A 19,123-nucleotide genomic window follows, 5' to 3' on the forward strand; every position below is an offset into this window, starting at 1 on the left:
TTAATTAACTGTCAAGAAAACGTTTTCGATGATAGTTTTTTTTAGATTGAAATGTCATAATTGTATTTTCAGTCTCTGTTTTTCTTGCCCGTTTTTTACCAAATCCCTGTTTTTCTTGCCACCTTGCCATTACACAAACCAATACAATCACAAAGTACTATACAACACACCCATATGGAAAGAAATAGTGAACACTTTAATATATATACAACATACAATTTCTAATATCTGTACAGTTGTTGATAAAGTGTTTGTACAATGAAGCAATGAACATATATGTTTTGGTACAAACAAGCTATTTAAATAAGTACAATTGAACTAAAATTTTGCTACCAAACCTACAAAAAGGTTAATACATCAATGAATTGTCGCAAATATGACTTCATTGCTCCAAAGGATTCTTGCAAAAGAAATTTTAGAGTAAGACTCTACGCATCAACAACATAACACATATATAACACACTTCAACAACACGGCACATACACAACACATCACATACACATTTGATGATGATTGTAGTAGGATTGCAATATAACAACTTTAAGCAGTAGGACCTTAAAGGTACAAATAAATTCATCAAATGAATTAAGGCCTTGTAGTTCTAATAAGCAATACCTTCACAATATTATCTACATACTTCAACATCATAGATCCAGCAATGCCACTGGTAAAACAAATGTTGTCACCATATTTTTCTAGATATAAGAAAATTAAGAAAATAGGCTTGGTGCTATTTTTGTAGTGTATATTTTCACACTACAAACCCACAAGACTTAATTGACTGAATAACAAAGACTTCCATAAAGTCAGCCTAAGATAAAATCTACTATTGATGCTAATATCTCTAAGTGTGCAATTGTTTAATACCTGAGGGCATGATTTAGGATCATGAGAACCGTAATAAATGAGTAACCATGAAAGAACCCCCTGACAAAAGACGAACAAAATATTCAGGTGGCAAACAAAATTTAAGATTTCTGATAAAAACCAAACTTTTTAAGACTAGTTAATATTATCATCATATAACTATCCTTAAAAGCTTTTAGGTAACACTTTTTAAGAATGAGCCAATATTATCATCATATAGCATTCATAAAGAGCAAATTTATCCAAAAATATCCTCATCATTCTAAAAAAATCATTGGACTCAAAACTATCCTCATCAATTTCATCCAAAAAATAATATCAATCAAAATCCCAATAATATAAGAATAGTGTCCCTTCATCATGAGGAACACTAGCAGCAACTGCATCATATTTGTTTATACTCTAGCAGTAGAGTAATGTGAAAAAAAAAACCTTCATCTCAGATATTATGCCAAAATTAGTTCACTAGATTAAAGTCAATTTCGATTGGTATTTCATAATTCTAGCTTGTCAATCTCATATAGAAGTAAAAGGCTAACTAAATGTGACATATCCAAATTTGAACCTAATGAGTAGTGGCCAAAAGTTTCCTTCTCACCTTATCTTTGGATGAAGACTCCAAGTTTGAAGCACACATCCCTATCAATACAGTACACCAACAAAAAACAATAACAGAGTCAGGGACAATCTTGTTACTTCTTACCCAACAGCATAAATACATATCTTATCAAATTCAATTCATATGGGCAATGAAGCTAAAAGGGAAACAAACAAAAAAAAATTGTAAGAAATGAATAGATATAAGAACATGGTGATCTATGAATAATCCTCACCTTAGTGCAGAGGACTATGAATAATCCTCACCATGGTGATCTTGATTATGCATTTGGCAAAAGACAAGTAAGAGTAACTGTAATTTAGCAACAAAATTAGGGCAAGCAGGGTGAGGAACGCACAAACGTGGAGTAACTATAATTTAGCAACGAAATTGGAGAAGATCATGTTCATAGTAATTAACAATTGCAAGTAACAATTGGTGGTACATGTACATACCCATCACTGCTCCCTGAAAATATACGTTCTACATCGTTACTCCATGTTAGACTTAAACCCCTGCCTGGGAGTAGCAGCAAGACAAATAAGGTTTAATTATCCAGCTAATGGCAAAATAAAAAATGGCATATTAGCAACGTATCTAGGAATAGCTTCACACCACACTACAAGAAATAACATATACAATAGCTAACGAAAAAGGTTATAACAGACTTTTTATAGCATTTTTCCATAGTCCTGACAACCCATGTAATTAAAAGTCTGAGCTTTTTATTGCGCTTTTCTGAAACTATAATGAGTGTTATCGTAGAGTATGAAAATATAGCTTATATACGTTGCTATAAAACATTTGACAGCGTTTTTCATTAGATCATTTTGCAGTCAGACAAAACTCGCCTCATAAACAACAAACACAAAAGAAAAAAGATAATTAGATTAACATAATAGAGCTACCCAGTACTCAACATAAACCAAAACATTGGAACATTATGTTCTAAAAAGTGAAAAGTTCAATAACAGCACCATGCTATGACCTTTCCTGCAATAACCAAATCAAGTCAAATCCATGAACACAATAAACTTGTCAAAGCACATTTAGGTCTTGGACTTTATATATCAATATATGTATGAAAAAAGCACTTAAATCGAAAGAAGCACAACTAGGTCTCATCAATTGTTCAAGACACACAATAAGTTAACCCAAAATTTTAAAATCACGTCACACTCAGGCTAGAGGAGAGAAGTATCATACAAGAGAGAGGAGAGAAGTACCATACAAGAGATGTTGAATTTATAAAGAAAGTTGCCTTACAGAGAAATTGCAAATTTTCAATGAAGTAAAATATTATTTGTGTTCTCCAATGCTCTTTGCTAAGGATATGTCCATCAGGAGAAACTGAAAATTCTGATGCATTCTCATCTTCAGGAATGACAGGTTTGAGAAAATTGGCCAGATGGAGAGATTTCCAACGAATGATATTGTTGCTATCCACACTTCATATTCTTGTCTTTAGATGGAGATTTTTGGCTACAAATAAAGAAAATAAGAGAATTTATATCTTCAAGCTTTCTTCTGAAAATTAGATTCCAATGGAAGGGATTCTTTGTGCCAATTATCTTGTACATCTCTTCTATGTGTTCAAGCCTACTTACCAACAAAGTCTCAATACTCATCAGATACTTGGATCCAGTTCCATAAAACGATATTGTGGAATTATTCAGACGGTGATACATTTCAAACCAAAAATTTTCTACCAATCATTTACTTTGTTAATGAATTGAGAATGATGGTAAAGTAAAAAAATTCTCATACCTTTCATCATAAGTTTCCTGCCCATACATGTCTAGAAACAATTCCTAGCTTAAGTTTGTCGTCTAGCAACTTCTCAACCTGCTCAACAACTTCCACTCTTAAGTTCTATACTAGAAAAATGCAAGATTTTAATTTGAAACTGGCTTTGGGACATCATGTATCAATATACTAATTTATTATCAAGAAGTTTGATATTACTAAGCACACACAAGGTGCAAATAGCAAGCAAAGTAAAGGAACTAGGCAATACCACAACATATCCAATAGAGTTCTTCCCCAAAACCCTCAACACAATCGAAAGAAACACACAGCATGACCTTACACAACGATCTTTTGTAAATAAACTCTTCTTCGTCAATAGTATTCGTACCAATATTCAAATATCTTCAGTGAATTTAAATCCTACACTCATTATGTTTCAGATAGCATTTATAGAAGAATGAATATTACATAAACGTCACTGCAACATTTAAATGGACACAGATGCTTTGTTGAACATTAGAAACAACACATTAACCCATTAACGTGAAGTCCGGAAGACTAGGACAAATGAACAGAATTTCTTTGAGGAAACAAGAGTGTATACCTTCTAGCAGCCTGACGAAATCGGGGCAGAAGTTCCTGGGCGCGCGAAACTCCGACTGTGGGCGGAAGAGAAATCGGGGCTGGGCGCGCGGAACTCCAACCGTGGGTGGAAGAGAGATCGGGGCGGAAGAGAAATCGAGGATGGGCGCGCGAAACTCCGACCGTTGGCGGAAGAGAAATCGGGGCGAAAGTTTGACCGCGTGGGCGGAAGAGTAGTGGATGAGTTACCGGACGAAGAAGATGGAAGGAGACGAGGGACACAAATGGGAGGATAATAAATTAGGGAATTTTTTATTTTAATAAATCCTAAACCCTTTTATGACACCAAATAACTGTCACGAAAAAGAAATTCTGAAAACAACGTCTTTTCCCGCCAAAAAAGCGTTTTTTGATGTATTATGACAATTGTTTCTTCTCTCCTCTCAATTTTTCTTGCAATGAAGTGTGATAGAAAGTCACTTTTCTTGTAGTGATTTGATAAATGATCGTTTAGATTTGACTATTCTTTAATACATGATCGTTTAAATTTGGATAGTCAAATCTAAACAACTTTTTTAAGTTTTTTTTGTACATGATCGTTTAGATTTGATAGTTTAAATTTGGATAGCGATTTTTTTCTTCAAGATTTTTTGAAACATGATTGTTGATATTTGGTGCACGATCACTTAGATTTGGTACACAATCGTTTATATTTGGTATATGATCATTTAAATTTAGCCAAATTTGAACAATTTTTTTTCAAGATTCTTTGGTATACGATCGTTTAAATTTGGCTATTCAAAATACACAATCGTTTAAATTTAGATAGTAAAACCTAAACGTTTTTTTTTTAAGATTAGATTTGATACACGTTCGTTTAGATTTGGCTACCCAATATTCCAACTATTTTTTTTATGATCTTTTATATTTGGCTCACATTCTTAAACAACCAAATAACAGTTTGAAAAAAAAATAGATCTCTTAGTACATGATATTGAACCAAATAACAGCTTGAAAAAAAATCTCAAAAGAGAGAGTAAATAATTGAGATGAACTCACTTTAGTCTTACTAAATGAGTAACCTTGTTATGTACAATTTTTTTTGTCAAATTTTCAACATTTGAATTTAACAAATGTTTTATTGTTTTCATTAAGATCACTCTATAAAGTACAATTGCAACTTATAATTATTGTCTAGTAGAAAGATAAATTTTAACATAGAGTATTGTTTGTCCTTGAGCCTTTGTTAAACGTCTTTATAAAATTGGGTTGCACTGAAAACCACAAAAATCAATAAAATTAAATTAATAAATCGCACAAACTCAAATTTAAGTCTAACTTACAAAATGTTGTGAAATTAATAGTGAGCATCCAAATAGACAAAAATCTATAAGTTTTTGAAACTAAAGTTTGGATTTTGTATATATGTATTGATTATTAATAGAGGAAAACAGTGAGAAAAAGTATGCTTTATTCCTCAAAAGAAAGAATAAGAGATTTCCCATATCATTGAGCATCCTTGTAGGAAAGTAGAAATCAAATATGAAAACGAAAATCAAATATGAAAACGAATAGAAAAGAAATTGAACTTTTAATGAAGGCTATGATACCATTTGCTTGATGCTAACTGCAAGAGAATTAGGATCGATAGTTTACAAGAAAAAAACAGTCGGAATAGTAGGAGCTTAATTACAATAATTACAATAACTTTCAACACCTCTAAACTTCTTCATTTTTTGTTTTATATCTCTCACCTTCCTTCGAAAATCCAAGTATTTTGAAAAGATTCAAAATCTTCTATTAGTTAATCATCAAACTTGCAAATTTATCACAATGTATTAGTAACTATATAATAGTTTAAATAAATTTAAATAAATAATGATTGACATAATACAAATGCATGTTCACCATCAAATCTACAAACTTACCATGATGTATTAGCAATAATTTAAATAAAAATTAAATAAGCTATGATAAATCTAAAATTCATCTAACACATGAATTTTTTTTTATTAGAAAAAGTTTAAAGGATTGATATATACAAGAATAAGAAATTTTGGAACCAATTACAAATTGTCACGTCATTTACTAAAATAATTGTATTTGGGATTAACTAAAAGTTGACATGTGTCCTAAATTAAATTTAAGGACAAATTGAATAATTCTAATGATGTCATGTGTCTTTATTATCACAATTGAATCAAATTAATTATTTTGGTTTAATTAAATATTATTTACTTAGTCTAAAATTCAATTGAGCTTAATTTAGCCCAAAATTAAATATGGCCCAAATCCATGTGATTGAGCCCATGGGTATGGTTCGTGGACCAAGCCAAGCCGAAGTCCATAAAAGTCCACTAGTGAACTCTATAAATAGAGGAGTTCTTTTTATTTGTGGGGAGGTGGTAAAATTTTGACTGCATAAGGTCCAAAGAGAATTTCCCAACTCTGAAGTCGACCACTCTATGAAGTCGACCACCTTAAGCATCAAGCGTAAGCATTCAGCCAAAAGAGAATCGGATGATCAAATTCTAGAAATCGAACTACATCGCATCAAATCAACATAAATACAACATCAACGCAAGTTCAACTCCACGAACCAATTTTTTCCGAAAATCTCGTGTGAACACAAATAAACCAATTTAGCATAGAAATGGAAAATTAATTTACTTACCAAACACATATCACTATTTATAGAAAATGCAAATGCTACAATAAAGATATGTTACTTTTTTTTTTTGTATGGTTGATGAAATTTGAAAGGAGTAATAAATAATATTTATCAGAATTTAAATATTTGTAACCATTATCTTAAATTTTTTCGAAGACAAAGAGACTTCTAAACTTATTCATTCTCAAGTTTTAAATTAACCATAAACTTATAAACATAAATGTGTACAAACAACTTATCAACTTATATCAACTTTAATTTTTTATAAAAATGGTAGATACTAATTATCTACCTAAAACATTTTAAAATGGTAAGAAGGTAAAAATAAGATTGTTATTTTCTCGAAAAGTCAAGACTACAATCATGTATTGTGTTGATGATAATGTACTACAAAATAAATTTTTTAAAGAATTTGTAAAACTTTAAAAAGTTCATTAGTTTATTGTGATTATTATTTAAAATAAGCTAAATACATCATAAGAAAGAATTTTTGTACACTTAATTCAAAACACTAAATCAAAGCACTTATTGTTATATAATTAATTTATATCTATAGTATATATAAAAGGATGAAGTGGAGAAATTTTTTAGCCTCAGTTTATCTTTCTATTGTATCTTATTTTAGTCCTACTTTAGTGACAATTTTGTCATTCATATAGATTTAATGTTTGTGGTCATTTTCATTATTACTTTTAATGTTTGCTTTAGTGAAAATATTTTTTTAACGTTTTTTTTTTAATTTTCATCTCTTTATTATAACTTTTCTCAAAATTTAAAAATTTTCTCTCCAATTAATTATGTCATTTAAATTTATCCAAATCCATTCATATTCCTCTCTCCCTTAATTTCTATCTCCCAACTATTCACATTTCCTTATCTTATATTAACTTTTCTGTATCTCTTTCAATCTTTCAAATTCTTCATTTTCAAATTTTTGGGTATAAATATCTCAGTTTTTTCCATTTATGTTCACAAGTCACCCCAAAATGCTAAGGATGAAGAAGAAATCAAATCATGATTTTCTATTCTCTACTAATTTTTTTATACAAGTATGCTTGTATATATTCCTTCATACATAAGTTTTTTTTAGTACACAACAAATGTTAACAAATATATATATGTGTGTGTTTATGCTTTTTATGTTTAAATCATGTAACATTGAGAATCTTTATTTTAATAATCATGAGAATTTTGCTCATGTTTTTTTCTTCATTCATTTTTTTTATTAAAGCTATTTTATTAATGAAATGGTTGAGTGACTTATATTTTGATTTTTGTTCAAACAATATAAATATTGTTGGAATTTATTAAGTATATATATATATAAATGTAATAAAATGTATAAAGCATAAAAAATATTAAATTATTTTCTTTAATTTTTTACCTATAAAATCATTAAAAAATACTATGATATAATAAGAATTAAGTTGTTCAAGTACTAATTAATGATTTACCTAATGACATGTTTTAGCAAAAAAATATATATATATATAATCATGATATTTATTTTATTGAATCCTTTGTTTTTATAGTAATGGTGCATGTCTATATGGTTGAAGTATTCAATTCCACATTTGCATTAAAAAAGTATAATTTCATTTCAAATTATGATTAAAATAAAAATAAATATTTTGAGATAGTATATTATGATATTTCTAAATTTACTATTCATTTTCCACACATTATGATGTGAATATAAAAAAGATATAAATATGAAAATATTGAAATAACTTGTTCAATTTTATAAAATTAAATTAAAACTATATTTTTTTTGTGTGGGATTTTCGCATGTGATGCACACGTTATGTAACGCCCAACAATTTGTTATCTCTTTTGGGTTTTGTCCATTGTCATTGATGTTAAGTGTGGTTAGGGAAATTTTAGATTTATTGGAAGAACCTTACCATTTGGATTTTCTTGAGTAATTAAGGTTGGGAATCCTCATTTGTTTAGGATAATAAGTATCTTCTTCCATTTATTCATTTATCTTATTATTTTATATTTATTTTGTTGGAAATAATTAGGGGAAGCCCTTATTAACTAAAGTTGGTTGTTTTGGTGAGATTTGGAGAGAGAGAGAGAAGGGGTTGTTTTGGGTTTTTTTAAAAAAGAAAAGAAAGGAGCCAATCTTCTTTTAAAAAAAAAAAAAAAGGCCTTGGGACTCGTGCGTAAAGAGGAAGAGGAAAAATTTTCAAAGAAAGAAAGAGGGGAAAGGAAAAAAAAAAAAAAAAAAAAGGGAAAAATTTCTTATTGAAACCCTAGCCGCCGCACGCCGCCGCCGCCGCGAACCCGAGCCGCCAAGCACCCCTCTCTGTTCAGCAGCGCAGCCGAGCCGCAGTCGCAACCGAGCCGTCGCCGAGCTTCCAGCCGCGCCGGGAGAATCGTCCAAGCCGATCTGCGCAGCCGAGCGTCCGTCGGAGCAGCCGTCTCTCGCACGCCGAAGCCGAGTCGAAGCCGCCTCCGCGCGTCCGCAGCCAACCCGTCAGCCAGCCGAGTCGCGCCGCTTCGATCCGACGCAAGCGCAGCCGAAACGCCAGTCTGTAGCCGTCGCCGAGCGAAGCCGCGGTAGCCGGACCACCAGCAGCCGCCGCGCCACCCGAAATCCGGAAGCCGAAGCCTCGCGCGCAAAGGTCCGACCGAAGACCCGCCCCGCGACCCGAACCGACGCGCGCCACCTTCCGGAACCCGACCCGCGCCCGCGTGCATCCGTGCGTGAGCCGCGCCCGCGTGTGAAGCCGCGCCGCGCGCTTCTGTGTAGCCGAGCCGCGTCTCCCCTGTTGCAAGCCGAGCCGCGTCTCCCCCTGTTGCAAGCCGAGCCGCACGCGTAATTCCTGTACCGAGCCGAGCCGCGTCTGCCCAAGCCGAGCCGGTCCTGTCTTCTTCCAGCCGAGCCGCCAGGACTAATTTGGCTCCATCCACCTAAATTTTGGTAATCTAATTAATTATTGTGGTTTTTCCGGTAAGACTCCATGCTCGGACGATAGTTAAATTAATTTGGGTCTAAATTAAATTATTTTCCTCAAGGGACGTCTTAGACCAAGAAATTGCTGCAGCGCGGGATTTCTTCAGTAGGGGCTCGAGCACTGCAACCTCCTTCTAGGGTAAGTTATTTCAATTGAGTCTTGAACCGTTAGTCGTTGGCGACCTATTTATGAATTTTGACTTATTAAACAGTTAGGACTTCGTCGCTTGGAAAGCGTACTGCCTCGCGGTTAGGACTCGACAAGTAGATCTCCAGGTAAGAGATTCTACTACTAGCTTCATGTTTAGAAGTATGAGACTGTGTATGCCCCTATGTTACATATTGAGAATTTGACAGTACGATGCCTGAAATAAATGTTAGTATGATGCAAATGACGATATAGTTGTGCTATAGCCTGTTATGTGTGGCAAGAGCTGTCATGGCTACGACGAATGTCAGGATGGACAGTGTAGAGATGATTTATGTGACATGTTATATGTGGATGCCATGTGTATGTATACTGCAATTAGGGTACCTGTTAGCTTAGCCTGTTAGAGTCGTACCTGCATGGGTGTCCTTCGGGATCACCACCTATTGAGGACTGTGTGGTCCGACGGGACACCGATCTAGCATGGATATAGATATGACTCGAGTGACTCGACGGGGTCCTCGCATCCCGACTGTCCTAGGTGTCCCCCGGGGCACCGAAGACCAGAGTTACGTTCCTACGGGAGCGCATGATTGCACGTGTTCGGGAACGTGCCAGAGATTGGGTACCAGTTATCAGGACTCTAACAGGAAGTTAACAGGCACCTAGTGGGACTAGTAGTGGGTCCCTTACTGAGTATTTTTATACTCATTCTCTTCATTTTACGTTTTCAGGTAGAGGACGAGGCAAGGGCAAGGGCAAGCTGGCGAGCGACCCGAAGTGAGACCGTGGAGGGCCATAGGGACTACCGCTTCCGCTTATTTCTTATTTCAGATTTTAGCATTGAGTTTGAGTACTTTTCATTTCTCACTGTCTTTTATGTAGATAGGGCCCGAGTAGGACTTCAGAACGCTTTTACACTTTTTGCATGACTACCTTGTTTATGTTTTTATAAATGAATTTCTTGAACCGTATGCTTTTTAATAAAATTTTTCGGCTTAAACCACTTGTTCTATATTTAGTAATGACTTCGATTCAGTATAAGGAGTTGGGTCGTTACACGTTATTTACTAGTTATATATATATATAAACTCAAAATTCTTGGGTTTAGATTTTACGATTGATGTTGTTTCAATTTTGTACCGCTGTGTTCTTCAAGTCTTCAACCTATTGAAATTGAAACACAAAAGTATATATTAATATAAACAAAGTAATAGATAAAACAAAACATAGTGAATAAAAAGACCAAAAAACCAAACCTAAGTAGAAAAGAAAATTCAAATGTTTATAAAAATGATCGATGAGAGTTCACAATATAGAAGATAAAAGTTACAAAACCTTTTGGAATCTCATCGTTAATATATATTTATAAATTTTGAAAATTAAATTATAGAAATAAAGTGATAACTTTTTCATATTCTAACCTCTTGATCTCTTAAATAATAAGTTGTGCATGAAGGTGAGAATTTGAAAAGATTATAAATAGTTAATGATAATTATATTTTTATATTAATTAAATAATCGTAAATAAAAAAATCAATTAATCTTTGTTGAGATTGTAAGGATATAATTTAACATGGGGTAGGATCGTCCAAAAGTAATTCTTTCCTTAAGCCACTTTTAATATAGTAAGAATAAGAATAAGAATATATTAGCTTATCAGACTCGTTAAAATGCAACAAAAAAAGAAGGAAAAGGGCAATTATTCTTAGATTTCTATCTCTAAGAATTTGCTTATCACATGCATTCTTCAATCCGTTCTACAAACAAGTCCCAGAAAAGAGGTCGAAGAAAGCCGAGCTACGTGGGAAAGATGTCCCATAATAAAAAGGAAAAATGCTTACCACTAGTAAGGAAAGAGGAATCTTTTTTATTCTCCTCACTAATTTTTATTGGAAAAAACAGAAACACGATGTGCATGTACTTTCATAAATATTGATGAAAAGTACTAATATAGACTAAATATTTTTTTAAAAAAATCAACAACAAACTAATAGTAATGACTAACTTTAAATTACATATGTAACGCCCAACAATTTCGGTTTTCTTTTGTTGTTTTGACCATTAATATTAATACTAAGTGTGGTTAATATTATTCTTATTAAACTAAAGTTGTTTTTCTTTTTATATTAATTATTGAAGTTAGGGGTAAACTAGTCAATTAATGGAGTGGCAAATTAATTAATTGCCTTGGAAAGGGTCAAGGGTGGAGAGAGAAAAAGGGGGCTATTAAATTCTTTTATTATTTTTGGAAATTCTTTTAAAAAGAGGCATTGGGAGACGTGAGACTCCTCATCTCCCCAAAGAAGAAAAAAAAAAAAGGAGAAAACCCTAGCCGCCGCCACTCTCCGCGCCGCCGCCGCCCGCCGCCGCACGCCGCCAGCTTCAAGCAAGCGCCGAGCCGATCCACCGCGCGTCTGCAAGCCGAGTGGAAGCCGAACCATCCTCCGCGCGTCTGCAGCCGAATCCGCAGCCGCCAGCCGAGCCGGAACTCGCCGCGCCGCTTCGACCTAAGGAGGACAGCCGACGCCGCGCCGCTCCGATCAGGAGGATAGCCGAGCCGCGTCGCGTCGCTTCGATCAAGCCGATCCGTGCAGCCGAAGCTCGCCGCGCCGCGTCGATCCGAGAAGTTCCGTCAGCCGCGCCGCTCCGATCGAGCCGAAGAAGCCGCTTCGATCCGCGCACAGCCGTCTCCCGCAGCCGCCACTCGAAGCCGATCCGCCGCGCGTGCCTCCAGCCAACGAACGAACCCGGAGCCGCTCCACGTCTGCGCGCCCGAAGCCGAAACTGAAGCCGCGCCGCGTCCAGCCCTCTTCGCGTGTGAGCCGCGTCCGCGTGGGAAGCCGCGCCGCGCGTTTCCGCGTAGCCGAGCCGCATCCCCTCCCTGTTGCAAGCCGAGCCGCACGCGTAGCTTCCTGTACCGAGCCGAGCCGCGCCTGCGCCAAGCCGAGCCGGTCCTGTCTTCTTCCAGCCGAGCCGCCAAGACTAAATTGGCTCCATCCACCTAAATTTTTGGTAATTTAATTAATTATTGTGGCATTTCCCAGTAAGACTCCATGCTTCGGACATTAATTAAATTAATTTGGGACTAAAATTAAGTTATTTTCCTTAAGGGACGTCTTGAACCAAGTAATTGCTGCAGCGCGGGAATTCTTCAGCAGGGGGGCTCGAGCACTGCAACCTCTCTAGGGTAAGTTATTTCAAATGAGTCTTGAACCGATAGTCGTTGGCGACCTAATTACGAATTTTGGCATATTAAACAGTTAGGACTTCGTCGCTTGGAAAGCGTACTGCCTCGCGGTTAGGACTCGACAAGTAGATCTCCAGGTAAGAGATTCTACTACTAGCTTCATGTTTAGAAGTATGAGACCATGTATGCCCCGACTTTTCATGTTAAGGATTAGACAGTACGTTGTCTGAGATAAATGTTAGTATGATGCAAATGACGATATAGTTATGCTATAGTCTGTTATGTGTGGCAAGAGCTGTTATGGCTACGACGAATGTCGGGACGGAGAGTGTAGAGATGATTTATGTGACATGTTATATGTTGATGCCATGTGTATGTATACTGCAATTAGGGTACCTGTTAGCTTAATCTGTTAGAGTCGTACCTGCATGGGTGTCCTTCGGGATCACCACCTATTGAGGACTGTGTGGTCCGACGGGACACCAGTCTAGCATGGATATAGATATGACTCGAGTGACTCGACGGGGTCCTCGCATCCCGACTGTCCTAGGTGTCCCCCGGGGCACCGAAGACCAGAGTTACGTTCCTACGGGAGCGCATGATTGCACGTGTTCGGGAACGTGCCAGAGATTGGGTACCAGTTATCAGGACTCTAACAGGAAGTTAACAGGCACCTAGTGGGACTAGTAGTGGGTCCCTTACTGAGTATTTTTATACTCACTCTCTTCACTTTATGTTTTCAGGTAGAGGACGAGGCAAGGGCAGGGGCAAGCTGGCGAGCGACCCGAAGTGAGACCGTGAAGGGCCATAGGGACTACCGCTTCCGCTTATTCTTAATTCAGATTTTCGCATTTGAGTTTGAGTACTTTTCATTACTTACCATCTTTTATGTAGATAGGGCCCGAGTAGGACTTCAGAACGCTTTTACATTTTTTTACATGACTACCTTGTTTAAATTTTTATAAATGAAATTCTTAAACCGTATGCATTTTAATAATTTTTATGACTTAAACCACTTGTTCTATATTTAGTAATGACTTCGATTCAGTATAAAGAGTTGGGTCGTTACAACATAGGAATAAGAAAAATCAAATTCATATAATTGTGTGATGTGACGAAATCAAACTTCTAGTTAGATAATAAAAATACTATGTTATTTGAGTTATATTAATTTTAGTCATTTTGTTGTTTTAAAATCATTAAAAGAATATTTTAATTATTAAAAATGAATTGAAATAGTAAGCATAAAAGTGAAAATCAAACATTTAATTCATCAAATAAATTTTAGAGTGCGAAAAAATTAATGTTAACAAATTTAAAACTTAACGTTAAAACATAATTTTAAAAAACATTAAAAAGTAACAAAAATATAAAAGAATCCATATGGACCATAATTGTATTCAAGCCCAGCAGTAGCCGCCCCATTCTTAGTGCAAATTTTGGATTGACAGCTTCGATATTTCGGTATGGACGGAATTTTGATTTTCTTCCCATTTCTCGAAATTTCGAAAAACAAAATTCTCTTCCTTCTTTCTTCACCCCCAGATCAGTTCAATTCATGTTTTCAACGTCCATGAACTTGTCTCCATTATACCAATTGTATAATTTCCTGCAATAACATATAATTTTATCAATTATGTTAGTTTTCTTTTTTTACTATATATCCAAAAATTTCATTTTCAAAGAAACCAAAATTGAAAAATATATATATATATATATATATAATTATCATCAACTTCATTCAAATATTTTTCTGTTGAATTTTTACGATGGCTACCGAGTGGATAGCGAATAAATCACTGCTATTACCAAATCATTTCACTGACAACGATATGCAAGATATTTTTGTTCTTAGGAGAATTCGTTAAATTTCAAGTATGAAAATGATGAACTTAAGCAGTAATAATATACAACAAAAAATACGGTCAAGATAATTATTCTTACTCAAATTATGATGATTCTTAAAAACACGACCATGACAATTTCTCGCTCAACCTCCCACCAAATAGTTATTATCATATAAAAGAGGAAAATCATCGACCAATGAGATGTTACCATCAATAGAATCTACATGTTGGTTGTACGATTCCAATCATTTTTATTTAAGTGACCGTCTTCGATCAATATTTTCAATATAGAATGACATGGGAGCAATATTACAAAATTTCATGATTCTCGATTAGATGTTCCAATATCATTTTTTAGTAGGCATATAATTTCTAAATACTTTGTATACAGGCATTTCATTTTCTTTAATTTCCAAATTATTATTTTTCCGTTGTGAGAAGTTATTTTTATAGAAATTATGATTAAAAATGATGAAATATAGTCTAATTAGGAAACTATCAAAGTTTTATGAACTAATTGTAATAATTTTTATAAAATTTTTCAAATTCTGTCCATAAAATTGTTCGAATTTATACAGACATGAGACCTTCGCAATAGCCAATTGTGCCACCATCCTAAATGTTGATTCAAATTATTAGTTTAAATAATACTTTACTTTGATTGATAATATAAGAAGAAAAATGTAACAAAAGTCCAATATATTTACCACTCATGTAACAAAAAACAAAAACTTATGAAGCCAAGGAGATATTTTCATAATTTTTAAAGTTTGTCTTTGCGTCCCTTCTCTTTCTTTTCTTTTCCTTCTTTGTGATTTTTTTTCTTCCAAATTTCTCCATCTTCGCTTCCAGATTTTATTTCTTCTATTTTCAAACGATTTATTATTCTATATAAATCTGATATTTCACCTACACCATTTTCGATAAATTTCTTTGAAGCTACTTCATCTTCTACATATTCAAGAAAATCAAGATCGTTTAAATATCATTTTAACATTATCTAAACGATTGTTTACCATTATCAACACGATTATTTATCATGGTCAATACGATCGTTTAATTTTGAAGCTCTTTTTCCATTGTCTAAAAAGAACTACATGATCGTGTGGATATGACCTAAACGATCGTTTAATTTTGAAGCTCTTTTTCCATCGTCTGAAAAAAACTACATGATCGTGTGGATATGACCTAACCGATCACTTACCATAGTCAACACGATCAATGATCGTTTAGATTTGAAACTATTTTCCCATCGTTTAAAAAAAACTACACAATTGTGTGGATATGATCTATATGATTGCTTACCATAGTCAACGTAATCGTTTAACATGGTCAACATGATCATTTAAAACTGAAGCCTTTTTCTCATAGTTAAAAAGAACTACACGATCGTGTATCATGACATAAACGATCGTAGATCATTTGTTTTAATTGTAGTATATGATCGTTTAGAAGAATATTACTCACACGCGCGTGTGATTGATTAGTCATATGTTAACTGAGGTATTTTTGGTATTTTTCATTTTGGACTTGTGCATTTTTTTCGTTTTAAAAATTATTCTATAAAGTTTAAATATTTTGCCGGTTTGTTATATTTTTCAAAAATCCATAATAAAAACTTCAATGATGTAATATGAAGAATTACTTTTAAATAATAAAAATACATTTGAATTTTTTTAATACAAAACATTTTGAAATTTATAAGAATAAAAAATTGACCCTAACTTAATATTAGCATAAATTTTGGGGATAGTTGCAAATGTAGCAATTATATTTAAAATAATTAAGTATATAGCAACATTTTAAAAAAATTGCAAATATAGCAAAATTTGTCAAAATCTATCAATGGTAGGAGTCTATCACTCATAGACCACGTAGCAAATGTTGGTCTATCACTGATAAACAATAGGAGTCTATCAACTATAGAAACCTATCACTGATAGATTTTGCTATATTTATAATTTTTTTTAAATATTGCTACATAGTTAATAATTATTCTAAAAATTGTTATCCATTCTAGTTGCCCTAAATTTTGTGGTAAAGGAACAATGGTCTAAATCTCTCGCTCTTCTTATTGCTTAAAATTTTTTTTATCCCCATTATACTATTTAATTAATTAATAATGTTTATATTCATTTATTAAAATTTAAGTTTTTTTAAATAACATAAAATTTAAATTTTGATATTATTATAAATATTAGATAAATAAACTTCTATTATCTATTAAACTTTGTGTTCATACAGCCGTATGTCATTCTCTCTTCCATCAAACTCCTATGTCATGTATCTTTAACACGAGAATGAACACGAGAGGGAGGATTTTTTTTTTATTTTTTATTTTCTAATATCTAATTTTCTTAATTTCTTATTTATTTATTTTATATATTATATTATATCTTAATATTATATTTTTTTGATTTTCGTGTTCTAATTGTCCCTCTTTTTTACGACGCATATTTGTATTCTTGAAAATTATTTTATTTTAATTTACCTACTTTAATAAATTCTTTTTTTTTTCTTTTGAGAAATATTTCAAACTTTCAAAATTTAGTTGTATTTTAAAGATAAAGTTTTAATCTTTTTTCTCCTTATGATTTGGGCTTTTTTAGATAAACCAGACAATCATTTTTATCTTTAGTCAAAAGAAAGACCCCATATTAATATTTAGTATAGAATAATTTAAAAAATGGAAGAAGCCCAAAAATCCATAATGTGAAATACCAAAAATACCTCAGTTAACATGCAATTAATCGACAACATGCACATGAGTAATCCTCTTCTAAACGATCGTGTACTATAGTTTAAACGAATGATCTACGATCGTGTAGTTCATTTTAAACGATGGAGAGAAAATCTTCAAAGTTAAACAATTAGATATTGAACTCTAAATAATATCGAGAAAGCTTCAAACATAAATGATCGTATAATATAATCTAAACAACCATTGGATCCGTATATATGATCGTTTACTATAATTACACGATCGTTTAAGATATATTACAAGGATAGATGATCACACAGTAAAATAATATACTTTACACTATTGTATTGACCATGGTAAACGATCGTATTAACCATTGGTAAACGATTGTGTTGATCATTGTAAACGATCGTGAAGTTCAATATAAATGATAATCATTAAAAACTTCAAATTAACGATCGTGTACTTGACCATGGGTAAATGATATGATTGTGTTGATCATGGTTAACAATCGTGTTTATCATGGTAAGCGATCGTGTTGATTATGGTAAATGATCGCGTTGATTATGCTAAGTGATCGTATAGTTCAATGTAAATGATCATAAAAATCTTCAAATCTAACAATCGTGTTGATTATTTAAAACGATATTTATATAATATTGATACTCTCGAATATGAGAAAAATGAAGAAGAATATTGAAACAATCATGAAATAGTTTCAAAGCATGTTGCCGAAAATGATGAAGATGAAATAAGAGATTTAAATAGAAGAATATTGTTTGAAAATAGAAGAAAGGAAATGTAGAAAAGGAGATCAATAAATCACAAAGAATAAGAAGAGAAAGAAGTGAAAAATCGTCCAACAATATTCAAAGACAAATATGAAATTTATAAAAGTATTATGAATTTTTATTTTTTCGTTACATACGTCGTAAATATATTTTTTATTTTGTTTGATGTTGATAAATTAACCTTAATAAAAAAGTATGAAACAAGTTTTTATACAAAGTAGTAATAGTTAAAAATATTAAAGTGCTGGAAAATTGATATATATATATATATATATATATATAAACACACACACACAAACACTTTAATGGCTATTTCTATTTCGTTTTCTTAATATGTTTTCCTTGATAAGTCAATTGTATTGTCTTTTTAATTTAAATATATGTATATATAAAGTTTTATTATTGGTACGTTTATAATAAACAAATTGATATCTTACTTTGATGATTTTTTTATAGTTTTTGGAAATTATATTACTTATTTAAATTTAATAAAGAGATAGAAGATTCAAACTACAAATATTTTTGTTTGGCAATACATTGCATGTCAGTGACCCATGGTTAGCTTGACGATATCAGATGATTTGAATATTACTTTGATGTATCTAAAATTATATTCATATGAATTTGTGTTTCCTACCTAAAATCCTAGTTCTTCCGATGAATATAAGTATGGTACCAAAAAAAAACAAGATTTAAAGAACTCAAGTTCAACAATATCTCTAAATCAATTTGATCTTAACTCCAAGCACTACAAGAAAAGTTACCTTTTATGACATTTCATTACAAGAAAAATGGAGAGGAGAGAAGAAACAACTGTCATAATATGTCAAAATGCGTGTTTTTGACGGGAAAAGACGTTTTCGGAAATTATTTTTCGTGATAGTTATTTACTGTCATAAAAGGTTCTAGGTTTTATTAAAATAATTTATTAAAATAAAAATCCCCAAATCTATTAAATTAATTGATTAAAAATTAAAAATCCCTAATTTTTCAATCCCTTCCATTTGCCACCATCTC

The 19,123-nt window shown here is 32.9% G+C and overlaps 1 long non-coding RNA gene across 5 annotated transcripts; it reads right to left on the reverse strand.

Moving 5' to 3' along the window:
* Positions 1–175: 175 nt before the first annotated feature.
* On the reverse strand, positions 176–4,098 carry LOC103496977 (uncharacterized). 5 transcript variants are annotated; one of them, XR_007820870.1, is made up of 8 exons: positions 3,819–4,082; positions 3,233–3,310; positions 2,732–2,947; positions 1,921–1,984; positions 1,701–1,777; positions 1,466–1,506; positions 868–927; positions 176–664 (listed from the first exon to the last, which is right to left on the reverse strand). It is a non-coding gene; the product is annotated as an uncharacterized LOC103496977 (long non-coding RNA). The 5 variants fall into 5 exon arrangements; XR_539303.3 differs by having other exon boundaries at positions 176–927; positions 3,819–4,088; XR_007820871.1 differs by having other exon boundaries at positions 176–927; positions 1,921–2,024.
* Positions 4,099–19,123: the final 15,025 nt, after the last annotated feature.

This window comes from Cucumis melo, chromosome 5 (assembly GCF_025177605.1).
Source record: "Cucumis melo cultivar AY chromosome 5, USDA_Cmelo_AY_1.0, whole genome shotgun sequence".
In the NCBI taxonomy this organism is placed as follows: Eukaryota; Viridiplantae; Streptophyta; class Magnoliopsida; order Cucurbitales; family Cucurbitaceae; genus Cucumis; species Cucumis melo.